The sequence below is a fragment of the Coregonus lavaretus genome (assembly GCF_964263955.1).
Source record: "Coregonus lavaretus genome assembly, chromosome: 15".
Taxonomy (NCBI): Eukaryota; Metazoa; Chordata; class Actinopteri; order Salmoniformes; family Salmonidae; genus Coregonus; species Coregonus lavaretus.
This window is the reverse complement of record NC_140002.1, coordinates 22419871-22438204: the sequence shown is the minus strand read 5'-3', so window position 1 is coordinate 22438204 and position 18334 is coordinate 22419871. Positions and strand designations below refer to the sequence as shown.

At 43.2% G+C, this 18334-nt stretch overlaps 1 pseudogene across 1 annotated transcript in view; it reads left to right on the top strand.

Moving 5' to 3' along the window:
• The window catches only part of LOC311143077 (SH2B adapter protein 2-like), a 29501-nt pseudogene that overhangs the window by 10380 nt on the left and 787 nt on the right, over window positions 1–18334 (top strand). Inside the window, exons 6-7 of the transcript in view lie at window positions 56–252; window positions 12495–12625. The product of the transcript in view is annotated as an SH2B adapter protein 2-like (transcript). The remainder of the gene's footprint in view (window positions 1–55; window positions 253–12494; window positions 12626–18334) is intronic.

Genomic DNA, 18334 nt, shown 5'->3' with positions numbered 1-18334 from the left:
TTTTTGCTAAGCCCGTACAGTGACAAGGTGCTTATGTTGTGCTTTTCACCTGTAGGTGAAGGAACGCCCCACTCTGAGACGGACACCTCTCTGACCTGCTACCCATGGTTCCACAGTACACTGTCGCGAGTGCATGCTGCTCAGCTGGTGTTGGTAGGCGGAGCCCTGAGCAACGAGCTCTTTGTGATTCGCCAGAGCGAGACGCGGACGGGAGAATACCACCTCACCTTCAACTTCCAGGGTAAAGCCAAGGTATGCTCAGACGCATAGAGTCTCTTTATCTGGCCAGCTGCCCATTCACAGGGTTCCCCTTTGCGTCACAAGGGCAAAATCTGTCAGTCCTCAATATTATTAAGAAGGTGCTATTAATGTTTTTTACACTTTGTAGGTCTGCTGCAGAGAGAAGAGAGAGCATGATAAAAGTGCTGAAAACATGTTGTCTCACTATTTAAAAAGAAGACGTAGAATAAGCTATACTATAGGATGAAAAAATACACACAATACCCCATAATGACCAAGCAAAAACAGGTTTTTAGACATTTTTGCACATTTATTAAAAATAAAAAACTGAAATACCTTATTTACATAAGTAATCAGACCCTTCGCTATGAGACTCAAAATTGAGCTCTGGTGCATCCTGTTTCCATTGATCATCCAACTTGATTGGAGTCCACCTGTGGTAAATTAAATTGATTGGACATGATTTGGAAAGGCACACAGCTGTCTATATAAGGTCCCACAGTTGACAGTGATGTCAGATCAAGCCATGAGGTTGAAGGAATTGTCCGTAGAGCTCCGAGATAGGATTGTGTTGAGGCACAGATCTGGGGAAAGGTACCAAAAATGTCTGCAGCATTGAAGGTCCCCAAGAACACAGTGGCCTCCATCATTCTTAAAAGGAAGAAGTTTGGAACTACCAAGACTCTTTCTAGAGCTGGCTGCCCGGCCAAACTGAGCAATTGGGGGAGAAGGGCCTTGGTCAGGGAGGTGACCAAGAACGCGATGGTCACTCTGACAGAGCTCCAGAGTTCCTTTGTGGAGAATCTTCCAGAAGGAAAACCATCTCTGTAGCACTCCACCAATTAGGCCTTTATGGTAGAGTGGCCAGACAGAAGCCACTCCTCAGTAAAAGGCACATGTCCTCAGTAAAAGGCACATGACAGCCAGCTTGGAGTTTGCCAAAATATTCTCTGGTCTGATGAAACCAAGATTGAACTCTTTGGCCTGAATGCCAAGCGTCACGTCTGGAGGAAACTTGGCACCATCCCTATGGTGAAGCATGATGGTGGGAGCATTATGCTGTGGGGATGTTTTTCAGCAGCAGGGACTGGGAGACTAGTCAGGATCGAGGGAAAGATTAACGGAGCAAAGTACAGAGAGATCCTTGATGAAAACCTGCTCCAGAGCGTTCAGGACCTCAGACTGGGGCGAAGGTTCACCTTCCAACAGGACAACGACTCTAAGCACACAGCCAAGACAAGCAGGAGTGGCTTCGGGACAAGTCTCTGAATGTCCTTGACTGGCCCAGCCAGAGCCCAGACTTGAACCCGATCGAACATCTCTGGAGAGACCTGAAAATAGCTGTGTAGCGACGCTCCCCATCCAACCTGACAGAGTTTGAGAGGATCTGCAGAGAAGAATGGGAGAAACTCCCCAAATACAGGTGTGCCAAGCTTGTAGCGTCATACCCAAGAAGACTCAAGGCTGTAATCGCTGCCAAAGGTGCTTCAACAAAGTACTGAGTAAAGGGTCTGAATACTTATGTAAATGTGATATTTCCGTTTTTTATTTTTAATACATTTGCAAACATTTCTACAAACTTGTTTTTGCTTGGTCATTATGGGGTATTGTGTGTATATTAATGAGGGAAAAAACATTGTAATCAATTTTTGAATATGGCTGTAACGTAACAAAATGTGGAATAAGTGAAGGGGTCTGAACAAAAATATAAACACAACATTTCAACGATTCCTTACAGTTCATATAAGGAAATCAGTCAATTGAAATAAATAAATAATAATAATAATAAAGCCCTAATCTATGGATTTCACATGACTGAGCAGGGGCGCAACCCACTTGGGAGACAGGCCCAGCCAAACATAATTAGTTTTTTCCCCACAAAAGTCCTTTATTACAGACAGAAATACTCATCAGCACCTAGCATTGTGTTGTGTGACAATGCTTTATTAATTTTTTTCTCCCCAATTTTGGGGTATCCAATTGGTAGTTACAGTCTTGTCCCATCGCTGCAACTCCCGTACGGACTCGGGAGAGGCGAAGGTCGAGAGCCGTGCGTCCTCCGAAACACAATGCATAAACGCAACATGTAAAGTGTTAAACATTGGACCAACACTTTACATGTTGGGTTTATATTTTTGTTCGGTGTATACAGTGGGGGAAAAAAGTATTTAGTCAAATCAAATCAAATCAATTTTTATTGGTCACAACAGGTGCAGACATTACAGTGAAATGCTTACTTACAGCCCTTAACCAACAGTGCATTTATTTTTAACAAAAAAAGTAAAAATAAAACAACAACAAAAAAAGTGTTGAGAAAAAAAAGAGCAGAAGTAAAATAAAGTGACAGTAGGGAGGCTATATATACAGGGGGGTACCGTTGCAGAGTCAATGTGCGGGGGCACCGGCTAGTTGAGGTAGTTGAGGTAATATGTACATGTGGGTAGAGTTAAAGTGACTATGCATAAATAATTAACAGAGTAGCAGCAGCAGCGTAAAAAGGATGGGGTGGGGGGGCAGTGCAAATAGTCCGGGTAGCCATGATTAGCTGTTCAGGAGTCTTATGGCTTGGGGGTAGAAGCTGTTGAGAAGTCTTTTGGACCTAGACTTGGCACTCCGGTACCGCTTGCCGTGCGGTAGCAGAGAGAACAGTCTATGACTAGGGTGGCTGGAGTCTTTGACAATTTTGAGGGCCTTCCTCTGACACCGCCTGGTATAGAGGTCCTGGATGGCAGGAAGCTTGGCCCCAGTGATGTACTGGGCCGTACACACTACCCTCTGTAGTGCCTTGCGGTCGGAGGCCAAGCAGTTGCCATACCAGGCGGTGATGCAACCAGTCAGGATGCTCTCGATGGTGCAGCTGTAGAATTTTTTGAGGATCTGAGGACCCATGACAAATCTTTTCAGTCTCCTGAGGGGGAATAGGCTTTGTCATGCCCTCTTCACGACTGTCTTGGTGTGTTTGGACCATGATAGTTCGTTGGTGATGTGGACACCAAGGAACTTGAAGCTCTCAACCTGTTCCACTACAGCCCCGTCGATGAGAATGGGGGCGTGCTCAGTCCTCTTTTTTTTCCTGTAGTCCACAATCATCTCCTTTGTCTTGGTCACGTTGAGGGAGAGGTTGTTGTCCTGGCACCACACGGCCAGGTCTCTGACCTCCTCCCTATAGGCTGTCTCATCGTTGTCTGTGATCAGGCCTACCACTGTTGTGTCGTCGGCAAACTTAATGATGGTGTTGGAGTCGTGCCTGGCCATGCAGTCATGGGTGAACAGAGAGTACAGGAGGGGACTGAGCACGCACCCCTGAGGGGCCCCCGTGTTGAGGATCAGTGTGGCAGATGTGTTGTTACCTACCCTTACCACCTGGGGGCGGCCCGTCAGGAAGTCCAGGATCCAGTTGCAGAGGGAGGTGTTTAGTCCCAGGATCCTTAGCTTAGTGATGAGCTTAGAGGGCACTATGGTGTTGAATGCTGAGCTGTAGTCAATGAATAGCATTCTCACGTAGGTGTTCCTCTTGTCCAGGTGGGAAAGGGCAGTGTGGAGTGCAATAGAGATTGCATCATCTGTGGATCTGTTGGGGCGGTATGCAAATTGGAGTGGGTCTAGGGTTTCTGGGATAATGCTGTTGATGTGAGCCATGACCAGCCTTTCAAAGCACTTCATGGCTACAGACGTCAGTGCTACGGGTCGGTAGTCATTTAGGCAGGTTATCTTAGAGTCCTTGGGCACGGGGACTATGGTGGTCTGCTTGAAACATGTTGGTATTACAGACTCAGTCAGGGACATGTTGAAAATGTCAGTGAAGACACTTGCCAGTTGGTCAGCACATGCTCGGAGTACACGTCCTGGTAATCCGTCTGGCCCTGCGGCCTTGTGAATGTTGACCTGCTTAAAAGTCTTACTCACATCGGCTACGGAGAGCGTGATCACATAGTCATCCGGAACAGCTGGTGCTCTCATACATGCTTCAGTGTTGCTTGCCTCGAAGCGAGCATAGAAGTGGTTTAGCTCGTCTGGTAGGCTTGTGTCACTGGGCAGCTCGCGGCTGTGCTTCCCTTTGTAGTCTGTAATAGTTTTCAAGCCCTGCCACATCCGACGAGCGTCAGAGCCAGTGTAGTACGATTCAATCTTAGTCCTGTATTGACTCTTTGCCTGTTTGATGGTTCGTCGGAGGTCATAGCGGGATTTCTTATAAGCGTCCGGGTTAGAGTCCCGTTCCTTGAAAGCGGCAGCTCTACCCTTTAGCTCAGTGCGGATGTTTCCTGTAATCCATGGCTTCTGGTTGGGGTATGTACGTACGGTCACTGTGGGGACGACATCATCGATTGATGTCGTCAGCCACCAATTGTGCAAGTTCTCCCACTTAAAAAGATGAGAGAGGCCTGTAATTTTCATCATAGGTACACGTCAACTATGACAGACAAAATGAGGAAAAAAAATCCAGAACATCACATTGTAGGATTTTTAATTAATTTATTTGCAAATTATGGTGGAAAATAAGTATTTGGTCAATAACAAAAGTTTCTCAATACTTTGTTATATACCCTTTGTTGGCAATGACACAGGTCAAACGTTTTCTGTAAGTCTTCACAAGGTTTTCACACACTGTTGCTGGTATTTTGGCCCATTCCTCCATGCAGATCTCCTCTAGAGCAGTGATGTTTTGGGGCTGTCGCTGGGCAACACGGATTTTCAACTCCCTCCAAAGATTTTCTATGGGGTTGAGATCTGGAGACTGGCTAGGCCACTCCAGGACCTTGAAATGCTTTTTACGAAGCCACTCCTTCGTTGCCCGGGCGGTGTGTTTGGGATCATTGTCATGCTGAAAGACCCAGCCACGTTTCATCTTCAATGCCCTTGCTGATGGAAGGAGGTTTTCACTCAAAATCTCACGATACATGGCCCCATTCATTCTTTCCTTTACACGGATCAGTCGTCCTGGTCCCTTTGCAGAAAAACAGCCCCAAAGCATGATGTTTCCACCCCCATGCTTCACAGTAGGTATGGTGTTCTTTGGATGCAACTCAGCATTCTTGGTCCTCCAAACACGACGAGTTGAGTTTTTACCAAAAAGTTTTCAACTGACCATATGACATTCTCCCAATCCTCTTCTGGATCATCCAAATGCACTCTAGCAAACTTCAGACGGGCCTGGACATGTACTGGCTTAAGTAGGGGGACACGTCTGGCACTGCAGGATTTGAGTCCCTGGCGGCGTAGTGTGTTACTGATGGTAGGCTTTGTTACTTTGGTCCCAGCTCTCTGCAGGTCATTCACTAGGTCTCCCCGTGTGGTTCTGGGATTTTTGCTCACCGTTCTTGTGATCATTTTGACCCCACGGGGTGAGATCTTGCGTGGAGCCCCAGATCGAGGGAGATTATCAGTGGTCTTGTGTGTTTTCCATTTCCTAATAATTGCTCCCACAGTTGATTTCTTCAAACCAAGCTGCTTACCTATTGCAGATGCAGTCTTCCCAGCCTGGTGCAGGTCTACAATTTTGTTTCTGGTGTCCTTTGACAGCTCTTTGGTCTTGGCCATAGTGGAGTTTGGAGTGTGACTGTTTGAGGTTGTGGACAGGTGTCTTTTATACTGATAACAAGTTCAAACAGGTGCCATTAATACAGGTAACGAGTGGAGGACAGAGGAGCCTCTTAAAGAAGAAGTTACAGGTCTGTGAGAGCCAGAAATCTTGCTTGTTTGTAGGTGACCAAATACTTATTTTCCACCATAATTTGCAAATAAATTCATTAAAAATCCTACAATGTGATTTTCTGGAATTTCTCTTCTCAATTTGTCTGTCATAGTTGACGTGTACCTATGATGAAAATTACAGGCATCTCTCAACTTTTTAAGTGGGAGAACTTGCACAATTGGTGGCTGACTAAATACTTTTTTTCCCCACTGTATATATATATATATATATTTATAAACTGGGTGGTTCGAGCCCTGAATGCTGATTGGCTGAAAGCCGTGGTATATCAGACCATATACCACGGGTATGACAAAACATTTATTTTTACTCTTGTAATTACGTTGTTAACCAGTTTATAATAGCAATAAGGCAACTATGTGGTTTGTGGTATATGGCCAATATGCCACGGCTAAGGGCTGTCTCCAGGCACTCCGCGTCGCGTCGTGTGTAAGAACAGCCCTTAGCCGTGGTATATTGTCCATATACCACACCCCCTCCGGCCTTGTTGCTTAAATATATATACAGTACCAGTCAAAAGTTTGGACACACCTACTCATTCAAGGGTTTTTCTTTATTTGTACTATTTTCTACATTGTAGAATAATAGTGAAGACATCAAAACTATGAAATAACACACCCTTTGCCTTGATGACAGCTTTGCACACTCTTGGCATTCTCTCAACCAGCTTTACCTGGAATGCTTTTCCAACAGTCTTGAAGGAGTTCCCACATATGCTGAGCACTTGTTGGCTGCTTTTCCTTCACTCTGCGGTCCAACTCATCCCAAACGATGTCAATTGGGTTGAGGTCAGGTGATTGTGGAGGCCAGGTCATCTGATGCAGGACTCATCACTCTCCTTCTTGTTCAAATAGCCCTTACACAGCCTGGAGGTGTGTTGGGTCATTGTCCTGTTGAAAAACAAATGATAGTCCCACTAAGCGCAAACCAGATGGGATGGTGTATCGCTGCAGAATGCTGTGGTAGCCATGCTGGATAAGTGTGCCTTGAATTCTAAATAAATCACTGACAGTGTCATCAGGAAAGCACCCCCACACCTCCTCCTCCATGCTTTACGGTGGGAACCACACATGCAGAGATCATCCGTTCACCTACTCTGCGTGTCACAAATACACGGCGGTTGGAACCAAAAATCTCAAATTTGGACTCATCAGACCAAAGGACAGATTTCCACCGGTCTTATGCCCATTGCTCGTTTTTCTTGGCCCAAGCAAGTCACTTCTTCTTATAGTGGTTTCTAGTGGTTTCTTTGCAGCAATTCGACCATAAAGGCCTGATTCACACAGTCTCCTCTGAACAGTTGATGTTGAGATGTGTCTGTTACTTGAACTCTGTGAAGCATTTATTTGGGCTGCAATTTCTGAGGCTGGTAACTCTAATGAACCTATCCTCTGCAGCAGAGTCTTCCTTTCCTGTGACGGTCCTCATGAGAGCCAGTTTCATCATAGAGCTTGATGGTTTTTGTGACTGCACTTGATGAAACTTTCAAAGTTCTTGAAGTTTTCCTTATTGACTGACCATGTCTTAAAGTAATGATGGACTGTCGTTTCTGTTTGCTTATTTGAGCTGTTCTTGCCATAATATGGACTTGGTCTTTTACCAAATAGGGCTATCTTCTGTATACCACCCCTACCTTGTCATAACACAACTGATTGGCCCAAACGCATAAAGATGGAAAGAAATTCCACAAATTAACTTTAAACGTTAATTGAAATGCATTCCAGGTGACTACCTCATGAAGCTGGTTGAGAGAATGCCAAGAGTGTGCAAAGCTGTCATCAAGGCGAAGGGTGGCTACTTTGAAGAACCTCAAATTTAAAACATATTTTGATTTGTTTAACAATTTTTTGGTTACTACATTCCATATGTGTTATTTCATAGTTTTGTTGTCTTCACTACTATTCTAGAAAATAGTACAAATAAAGAAAAACCCTTAAATGAGTAGGTGTGTCCAAACCTTTGACTGGTACTCTCTCTATATATATATATATATATATATATATACAGTAACTCACAAAAGTGAGTACACCCCTCACATTTTTGTAAATATTTGAGTATATCTTTTCATGTGACAACACTGAAGAAATGACACTTTGCTACAATGTAAAGTAGTGAGTGTACAGCTTGTATAATAGTGTAAATTTGCTGTCCCCTCAAAATAACACAACACACAGCCATTAATGTCTAAACCGCTGGCAACAAAAGTGAGTACACCCCTAAGTGAAAATGTCCAAATTGGGCCCAAAGTGTCAATATTTTGTGTGGCCACCATAATTTTCCAGCACTGCCTTAACCCTCTTGGGCATGGAGTTCACCAGAGCTTCACAGGTTGCCACTGGAGTCCTCTTCCACTCCTCCATGACGACATCACAGAGCTGGTGGACGTTAGAGACCTTGCACTCCTCCACCTTCCGTTTGAGGATGCCCCACAGATGCTCAATAGGGTTTAGGTCTGGAGACATGCTTGGCCAGTCCATCACCTTTACCCTCAGCTTTTTTAGCAAGGCCAGTGGCGGCTCCTGAAAAAATTCTCAGGAGGGGCAATTTTTCTGATGATTTAGGTGACCTACACACATTTTAAAAAAAGATATGTCCAGCAACAACATGAAGACAGGGGCAGCATATAAGTCAATACCAGAAGCATTTATTGACTGATCTCAAAAGTGTTGGCTTACCAGGGTTGGTGGAGCCCTCAGTTTCATCTTTGCCTCGCAAAGCTAACTCAAACACTCCGCAAAACTTCACACACTGGATTAGCCGGCTGAGGATGTGGCGGTTCTTGCTAATGTCGTAGTAAATATATTTGTTATAGTGAATATGGAATATGATATGTTGAGTAAAATGTTGTGCTAAGATCTATTTAGGTCAGGAGCTGGTTATAAGTTCTGTTCCTATCCAATAACAATGGACAAAAGGGTCCTATCTTGTCAGCCTTGTCAGCAGGTGGCCAAGGACAACACCCACGCCATAGGCCTCTCAGTTCTTCCAACTCACGAGTTCTTGCTCTGAGGACACACACACACACACAAACACACACACACACACATCATCACTGTTAAACACACACACACACACACACACATCATCACTGTTAAACACACACACACACACACACAAAAATCCCCTCTCTTAGGCTGAACATTTGAAGACAGAGAACCCGACTCAGAGCCAATGCAACAGTGACAGTAGCCTGGAGGTGACCTCGCCCAACTCATCAGGACCAATCAGAAGATCAGAACTACTAGATTGAACCTACTTCATTTATTGCATAAAATGTCTGCACACAATGTTTCGGGGCTCTCTTCAGATAATAATAATAATAATAATAATATGCCATTTAGCAGACGCTTTTATCCAAAGCGACTTACAGTCATGCGTGCATACATTTTTGTGTATGGGTGGTCCCGGGGATCGAACCCACTACCTTGGCGTTACAAGCACCATGCTCTACCAGCTGAGCTACAGAAAGTGGATACTCATGGATGCGCATTGCAATTGTAAAATGTCAACACAATTGGAGACACCACGTCATTTTTGGAGACATGTTATTGACAGTAAACTATTGTAGATGCGACTGCTAACTAAATAAAACATTTTAGCTGGCTAGCTAATCATCTTAGCTAAATGTGGGGCAAACAATTCAGTTATTTACCGTTAATTTGAGGGATTGGGGTGAAAGAAATCGAGTTACATAGTGATACTTTACGATATACTGTATTGACAATATCGCAATATTTTAGCGCTAGTTGGCTGTACCTGCACCAAAACACCATTATTGTTCCTTCATAGCTTGTTCTCAATCTTTTCACATTGGGAGCCAATTAGTTTTCAGCACTTTTATTTCCATGACTGATCAAAACTCGTTCTCATGGCTTTCTGATCCCTCTGCAACAGACATATGGTGCGCAATAAAATCACAGTATCGAATCGCAATACGTATAGAATCATGAGACTCGCAATGCTGATGCATATATCTTATCGTGAGGTTCCTGGCAATTCCCAGGCCAAGTTCATTTGCCACAACAAATCTCTTCGCTAGCAAACGCGATGTCTTCTCCAAAACGACAATGTGTCTCCAGCAATGTTTACTTTTTTGACGTTCTATGGCATCTCCACTTTCCAAGCATATATGACCACATGTAATATTTTGGTAAGTGATGCAAATAGTGAACTATGTAGGGCCAGGATGTAAAATATATGTAGCTGCAGCAATTTCTCTTATCTGATATGGTAAGTAATGGGGCATAATTTATAGCTCCCTAAGAGTTTGACGAACGGGTCCGTGAACGCGATTCCAGATATATTTACCTCTGAATAAACTGCCTTTATTACACCATATCCACATCCAGTAAACTTGTGATTATCAACACTAACCTCATCGTTGTGGCGGCGGACAGCTAGCCTGTATCCCTCGTCATCCAGTTGAGTGAGTGGCAATGTCTTTTTTCGTTCGTACCAATTTTTGGAAAATCCTCGGGTGTAGGACTTTCCGCCTTTAGTAGAAACCTGTTGAATTATTAAATTTGGTCTGGGAGGTCCTAATTGTTTCGTTGCCAATTTATCTTAATTTGTTCGCCGACAAAAAGGAACTTCTTTCAAAGACACAATCGAGTTGGACTGAAGCCTAGCCATTTTGATAGTAGTAGTGAATTGATTGAGGCTGCTACCTGGTCTTTTCTTAGTTACGTTCATTCGTGGTTACGTTATGTATGACGAAAGCGCGTAAGTGCAAGCCCACAGACACCCATAGAGAATGTATTGAAAGCTTTGAAATGTGAAAAAAATAGATTTTACATGACAGGCTATGAGAGACTTCTGGGCGATTTTCAACCTGACTGAAATCGCCCAAAAAACGGGCGGGGCCATTTGAAGCACGACTTTAGCCTGATTTGACATTTAGTGGCTGTCAGATCAGACGTGAACACTGATAACTGCTGTTGCCGTGATATAATTTTGTATACATTTATAAAAAAAATATATATATATATATTTTTTTTATTTTTTATAATTGATTAGAAAAAAAATCCCTTCCTTTTCCCGTTTGGCAGTGCGTCGCCCATATCGCCCTATTGAACAAGCCGTCCCTGAGCAAGGCAGTGGTCGTCTTGGAGGTGTGTTTGGGGTCGTTATCATGTTGGAATACTGCCCTGCGGCCCAGTCTCCGAAGGGAGGGGATCATGCTCTGCTTCAGTATGTCACAGTACATGTTGGCATTCGTGGTTCCCTCAATGAACTGTAGCTCCCCAGTGCCGGCAGCACTCATGCAGCCCCAGACCATGACACTCCCACCACCATGCTTGACTGTAGGCAAGACACACTTGTCTTTGTACTCCTCACCTGGTTGCCGCCACACATGCTTGACACCATCTGAACCAAATAGGTTTATCTTGGTCTCATCAGACCACAGGACATGGTTCCAGTAATCCATGTCCTTAGTCTGCTTGTCTTCAGCAAACTGTTTGCGGGCTTTCTTGTGCATCATCTTTAGAAGAGGCTTCCTTCTGGGACGACAGCCATGCAGACCAATTTGATGCAGTGTGCGGCGTATGGTCTGAGCACTGACAGGCTGACCCCCCACCCCTTTAACCTCTGCAGCAATGCTGGCAGCACTCATACGTCTATTTCCCAAAGACAACCTCTGGATATGACGCTGAGCACGTGCACTCAACTTCTTTGGTCGACCATGGCGAGGCCTGTTCTGAGTGGAACCTGTCCTGTTAAACCGCTGTATGGTCTTGGCCACCGTGCTGCAGCTCAGTTTCAGGGTCTTGGCAATCTTCTTATAGCCCAGGCCATCATTATGTAGAGCAACAATTCTTTTTTTCAGATCCTCAGAGAGTTCTTTGCCATGAGGTGCCATGTTGAACTTCCAGTGACCAGTATGAGGGAGTGTGAGAGCGATGACACCAAATTTAACACACCTGCTCCCCATTCACACCTGAGACCTTGTAACACTAACGAGTCACATGACACCGGGGAGGGAAAATGGCTAATTAGGCCCAATTTTGACATTTTCACTTAGGGGTGTACTCACTTTTGTTGCCAGCGGTTTAGACATTAATGGCTGTGTGTCGAGTTATTTTGATGGGACAGCAAATTTACACTGTTATACAAGCTGTACACTCACTACTCTACATTGTAGCAAAGTGTCATTTCTTCAGTGTTGTCACATGAAAAGCTATACTCAAATATTTACAAAAATGTGAGGGGTGTACTCACTTTTGTGAGATACTGTATATATATATTTACAAATCGATACTTGGAGCCTAAGTATCGATATAATATCGTCCACAATAATATTGCGATATGTAACTGTATAGATTTTTCACCCAACTACCCTTTTCCCCCCATCACTATCGAACTAACCTGCTACCCAGTTTACAAATGTACCTCACCTTATGGACAAATGGAAAGTAGTCCAGGACGCGACCCAAGATTGACATTTGCATACTAAGCAACTCAGCATTAGTATTATTGAATGCAAAGCAATGGGAATGGTAAGAAGACCTAACAGCATGCCATGCCTCTATCTCCCTGTGAGCAGCACCTGCGTCTACCTGTGGACTCTCGGGGCCGGTGCCATGTGCACCACCTTTGGTCCCATCCCCCTGGAGTCCCGCGGGGCTGCAGACATCACGCTGCAATGCTACGTCCAGACACAGCGCAGCCACCCAGGTAACACACACACGGGCTACTGCTTGAGATGTTTTTGTGTCAAATATAGGCTATTGATTGGATTATATGTTAAGGACAAAACATCATGAGTGTTTGACGTATTATCCAACATATCTAACCTCGCATCTTAAATTTGTTCACTCAAGCTACATCAGAGGATACAAAAAGTATTACCCTGCAGGAAAGTGATTTTCAAAGAAAATATCATTTCAAGCCAATAAAGTTGCCTTTTAGGAGAGATCCACTGGACTAGGTAACCATAAGGAATTGAGGATCACTCTTCCAGGCGGATGTCTTTTTGAGGTTCGCCACAAGGGAAGGGAGAGTCTAAACAGAGTGGAAAAGGTGTGATTCATCAGTCCTTTATTGGGGGTGTCTTGCTAATTGCCTATAATTTCCATCTGTTGTCTATTCCATTTGCACAACAGCATGTGACATTTATTGTCAATCAGTGTTGCTTCCTAAGTGGACAGTTTGATTTCACAGTAGTGTGATTGACATTGTGTTGTTTAAGTGTTCCCTTAATTTTTTTTAGCTGTGTAGGTAAGCAAACTTTACTAGGCATGTTGTCAACCCGCTCATTCATACAGTAAGTCCCAACTGGTTTCCGTTTCCTGTGTAACGTCAATATGAGTAACATCAATATTGCTACTGTTGATAACGGGATATGAAGGAGGACGGGCCGGCCAAGGATCGATTCAGACTAGGTGGTAAATTGTATGACAAGCGGCAGTTTATTCAGAGTAAAAATGTCTGGTACAAAACGTGCACGGTCTCGTTCTTTCAGCTCATAGGGAACCTCCAGAAAAAGCCCCAAAAAACAGTACACTGGTGTTTTATACTGGTTGTAAAGTAGGTTGAGCCTGGCAGATCTGGTCTTCTGGTTGGTCCATGCTGCTCGGGCGTCGTCCTCTGTGATTGGGTCTAGGAGATTTACACACTGTAGCTCAGGGCCTTTGTTCCGAATGTTTCAGCAAAGTAGGAGATTTGGTGTGTGCGTTTAGTTATCTCTTATCTTGAGTGAGTCTGTGTGTGTGAGTGCATTTGTGGCAAGAGTGTGTGTGTTGGTCAAAGCTTGTCTTGGAAAAAGGAATTAGTTATAGCAATGTAATAGCAATAAGCTATTTATAAAAATAGCATTTCTTACAAATCCCCCTCTACACGTCTCTAAAGACGTGTCATATAGGGAAAGGCGTGACATAAACTAAGTAAAAAACAAACAAAAGGGAAACTTTCTCAGAGAGAAAGTTTTGAGTCCCCCTCTTCACGTCTCCCAGACGTGATCCATTATTTATGGTACATGAATCATAGTTGAATCAATCTTAAAAGAAAAACAATAATGTAGAAAAGAAAAACAACACATGATAACGCATAATGCAATTTGTAAATTTTTTAACCATTCCCCCTCTTGCATACTATTTATATGGCCAGTTAATTAAACAATGTTAGTCCCCCTCTAGTGAGTGAACACAACAATCAGACTTGGTCTTCGAAATTGCTAACCTCCAATTGTCGTTGTTCAGGTTTGTAATCATGACAGGCCCATCCACCTTTAATATTATATAAGGGAGGATAGTCACTTTCAAAATCGTCCAGTTCCAAATCATTAGTTCCCAAAAGCGGATACAAGGCAACATCCACAAAGAACAAGTATACCCATAGAAGCCATAACTTCACCCAGAATTGTCACAACAATAGTTATCCATTTACCAAATATGTTATCAAACCAACCGTTTATGGAGCTATCAATACCAGAGTTCTTAACCAGTTCATTCGCCAGCGTGGTGATGGTCACTCAAGCGCTTTTGTCACGGGCCCGTCCGGTGCTATATTGTTGGAGATGAAAATACAGCACATATATCCAAACAGAACACAAACTCCGCCCCTCTCAGCCAAAAGCATATCCAACGCTATTCTATTCTGCTTTGTCATTAAGATAGTTGCCGCTGTCTGCTCATCTAATCCCTTTATTGCATCACAAGTGTGGTTTATAAATCTTTGCTGGTTATAGTAAATATAATTTATCCCATCTAAGTTTTTATTAATTGTTGACCAACAAAAAATACTTGATTCAAACTCAACTCTGATTCCTAGCTTTGAATTTGAATTGTTCTGGAACCTCTCGAGGTACTCCTATCCCATCACAGGATCCTTCCATCAAAGGATCCCAGGAGGAGGTCCTACTTTCTATTTGACAACTCACCAGTCTCTGACACATTTGATTGTTTACATATGTGGTTGAGTTCACAATCAGTTATCACCACACAACCATCAGATGTCAGCACGGGTCTGGTTTTTTTTTTTTTCCTAAAATCCTCTGTGACTTCAAACTGAGGCAACCCAGGTCTGAATGACTTTGTTATCGGGGGAAACAGATAGTGCAAGTTACCATAAGACTCTCCAGTTGAAGCAGATATCTCACTTGTCAGGTCTGTAATCTGTTTTAGCATAATTCAGACTTTCAGACAGTACCTACCCTCATATGGGTCGCACTGCCATTTTCTGATAATTCCCTACTTTCACAACAATACACCTGTCCCCAAACTGTGTATGGAGATCTACATATCCCCCACGCTCTCGATATGAGCAACTACATAGTCCCAGGATGTACACGGCGACACACATACAGTGATGTCCTCCCCTAAAGTCCCTAATCTTCCCCTTTCCCTACATCTAGCTGTCTCCTATGCCTTCATAGACTGTGCTCAGGTATTATTTTATCAACTTGTTTTAGGTTAACTACTACTTCTGGCTGAAACAGGAGGGTCCGTGTGTGTTAGGAATATGGCCCCCACAATCAGACAGCTACCTACCGTCGGGAGACCTGTGAATCCCCACTCTTGCCCTGAGAACATGTCAGATGCCAGAGGCCAACCCATTGCTTTACCTTCTATCGAACTCACACAGGGATGATCAGACAGGGTAAGGGAATCTTCGTTAAGGAGGCAACCCCCGAACCATAGCGGTGATCGGATCTTTCTCCTAACTCTGTGTTTGTTCGTCAGGTGTAGCTGGGTTTACCTTTTTGCAGTGTGTGACATGCACCCAGATTGATCTAATAGGACTTGATAGGGCCCTTCCCAACAGGCCTGCTTCCAGTTTTTCTTCTTTTAGGGACTGGATCCACACCCAGTCTCCTGGTGTGATAGAGTGGGTCACCTTCTCCTTTAGTTCACCTGTGGGGCACAAAACCTCTGACATACGGGTGTGGTTAATAAACTATCTTCACACATACATGCTCAGCTCTCAATTTCTATTGTTGTTTTTTCTTTTTAAGTATTTTTATTTAATTCTATCACTCCCCCTTTTTGACACATGATTTGCCCATGTGTCAATATTACCACCTTTCTAAACCATTTCTTATGTAATTTATCATCCTATTGCCATGCCTTTCATTTTTTAGATTATCTTTTGCTCCTTTATTGCTCCTCCCACTTCCTTTGTCTTTTATGGAAGCTAAATTCAACTTTCATCCAGTTCAGAATCAATTAGTAATCCAATCAATCAATCTCTTATCTTATAAAAACACTCATGTTTAGTTCAAACTCTGTTCTACCCAGGCTCTCCCGGGCTTGACCTGAAGACTAATTGTTGGACATGACAAGTCTATTTTTTAAGTCACCTAAGTCTTCTGTCTAGCAACAAAGAATAAAAATCTCTATGTTCATGATTAACCCAGTTATATCTAATAGCCCACCAAAAAACTTCATCATCTTTAAATCACTACCAATGTCATATCCCACGTTACTCTCTACCATTTGGATAACATCCCTGATGTATGTATGCCTCCTTAGAGTTCCAAATTATTTTACCATGGGCTACCATTGCCTTCCCATAGATAAGATCACTTAATTTACCCGTATGCAGTACATAATGGAGTACGCAAACTTTACAGCACTTTATCTTTACCAATAAGCTCATCATTTGTTTTTTGTTTTAACGGTTTTGGCGCTCCAAATATAGCAGTTTTTATGGATGAGTTTAACATTCTCCCCTCCTGTGTTATAGTGTGTCCTAGGTAAATGACCTCGATCTACCAAAGTTTAAGTTTCTTTCTGCTCACTTTGTGTCCCTGTTCTTCCAGGAAGGTTAACAATTGGATTGTATCCCTCTTACATCCCTCTATTTGCTTTGTACTATATTATACATTACGTCTAAAACAACATTACTTATGGTCAGTTTATTCCGCCATCATATTATCCAACAACGCCACAATCTTAAACTCATATGGGGCGGCTGGCAGTTTAGTAACCAATAGCGCCGCGCCAACAACCGAGAGGTCACCGGTTACAATCCCCGAGCCGACCAGGCGAAAAATCTGCCGATGTGCCCTCGAGCAAGGCACTCAACCCCAATTGCTCCCATAAATCGCTCTAAACAAGAGCGTCTGCCAAATTACCAAAAACGCAAATGTGAATATTCTCTACTTTCTCACCCAACGCACGTCTGCGTTCGGTGAGCAAGTTTAGAACACTCTCTCGTCAGATACCCACATGCGTTCCCAGCCATCTCCCAGTCTTTTCATGGCTCCAAAAGCCACACTTTCGCTCTCTCCAGCCCCTCCCCTCGCAACTCTACCTTTTTGAGGAGCTGTGAGGAGCTGCTTCTCGTCCCAGCGCGCCTCCAATATTCCGCCGTTACTCAAAGTACCCCAGTCCATTTATTTAAATCAAATAATTCCCACCTAATTAGTTAAAGTTGGTGCACGTTTATAAACCGAATTGTTTAGGTCTAATTGTTTAACCAGTATTTTGCACGGTCAAACATCAAACGTTAAATCAAATAATAAACCAAATAGCCCAAACCAAGCACCTAAAACCAGTATTATTCTACGTCAAACATCAAACCTCAAATCAAATATTAAACCGAATTGTTTCGACACAACTATTCAAAAGCAGTATTATGCTTTTTCAAGCACCAAACGTTATATTTCAAATATATCAGTTCAAACGTTTTAGTTCAGTCACACAATTCATAACTTTAGCTTTATGTTCCCAATTGTTTTTAACGGGTTATATGGTTTAAGCAACCACAAATCCAACAGTTATTCCCAAGTGTTCATTAAGTCCTCATGACAGTCATTCTCATAAGAAATCATATATACCCCAAACTCAGCCAAAAGCTAAAAAACTCCATAAAATTCACTGTGTGCTCCTCTAAGACCTATCACCCTTGACCTGCTGAAAACCCTCCAAAATTGAAACAACAACCCTTTATAAACATCATACTAGGTGTGTTGTTCTTTATTTGAAAACCCCAATTAAAACCAACAACCGAACAGCCAGGTGATGATGACTCCTGATTTCTCTCTTCCCCTTCTGCCTACAGTTTCTTAACTGGTGCTCTTTCCTTGCACAGTAACTACACGGTTCCTCACATTCTCTAGCAAAATGTCCCGTTTTGTCACAATTGTAACACTTCCACTCACTCCTGTCTCCACTATTACTATTTCCTTCTTGGCTGTCTTTGCTACCGTAACCTCTCTTCTCTCCTAGGTATTGACTAATAGTCTCACTGTCTCTAATTCAACATAAAACCCCATCATCCAATCAATTTTCATACCCATTACTGTCAATGCCAAATTAGGTTTCTCTGTTCCTGTTGAAGTGCTAAATCAATAGTAGCCAATTCAAACACCTCACAATTTGGATCAAAGGGTTCCTTAGTCTTCCCCCCACTAGAGTCTACTATTTCTCCCTCAAGGACTTG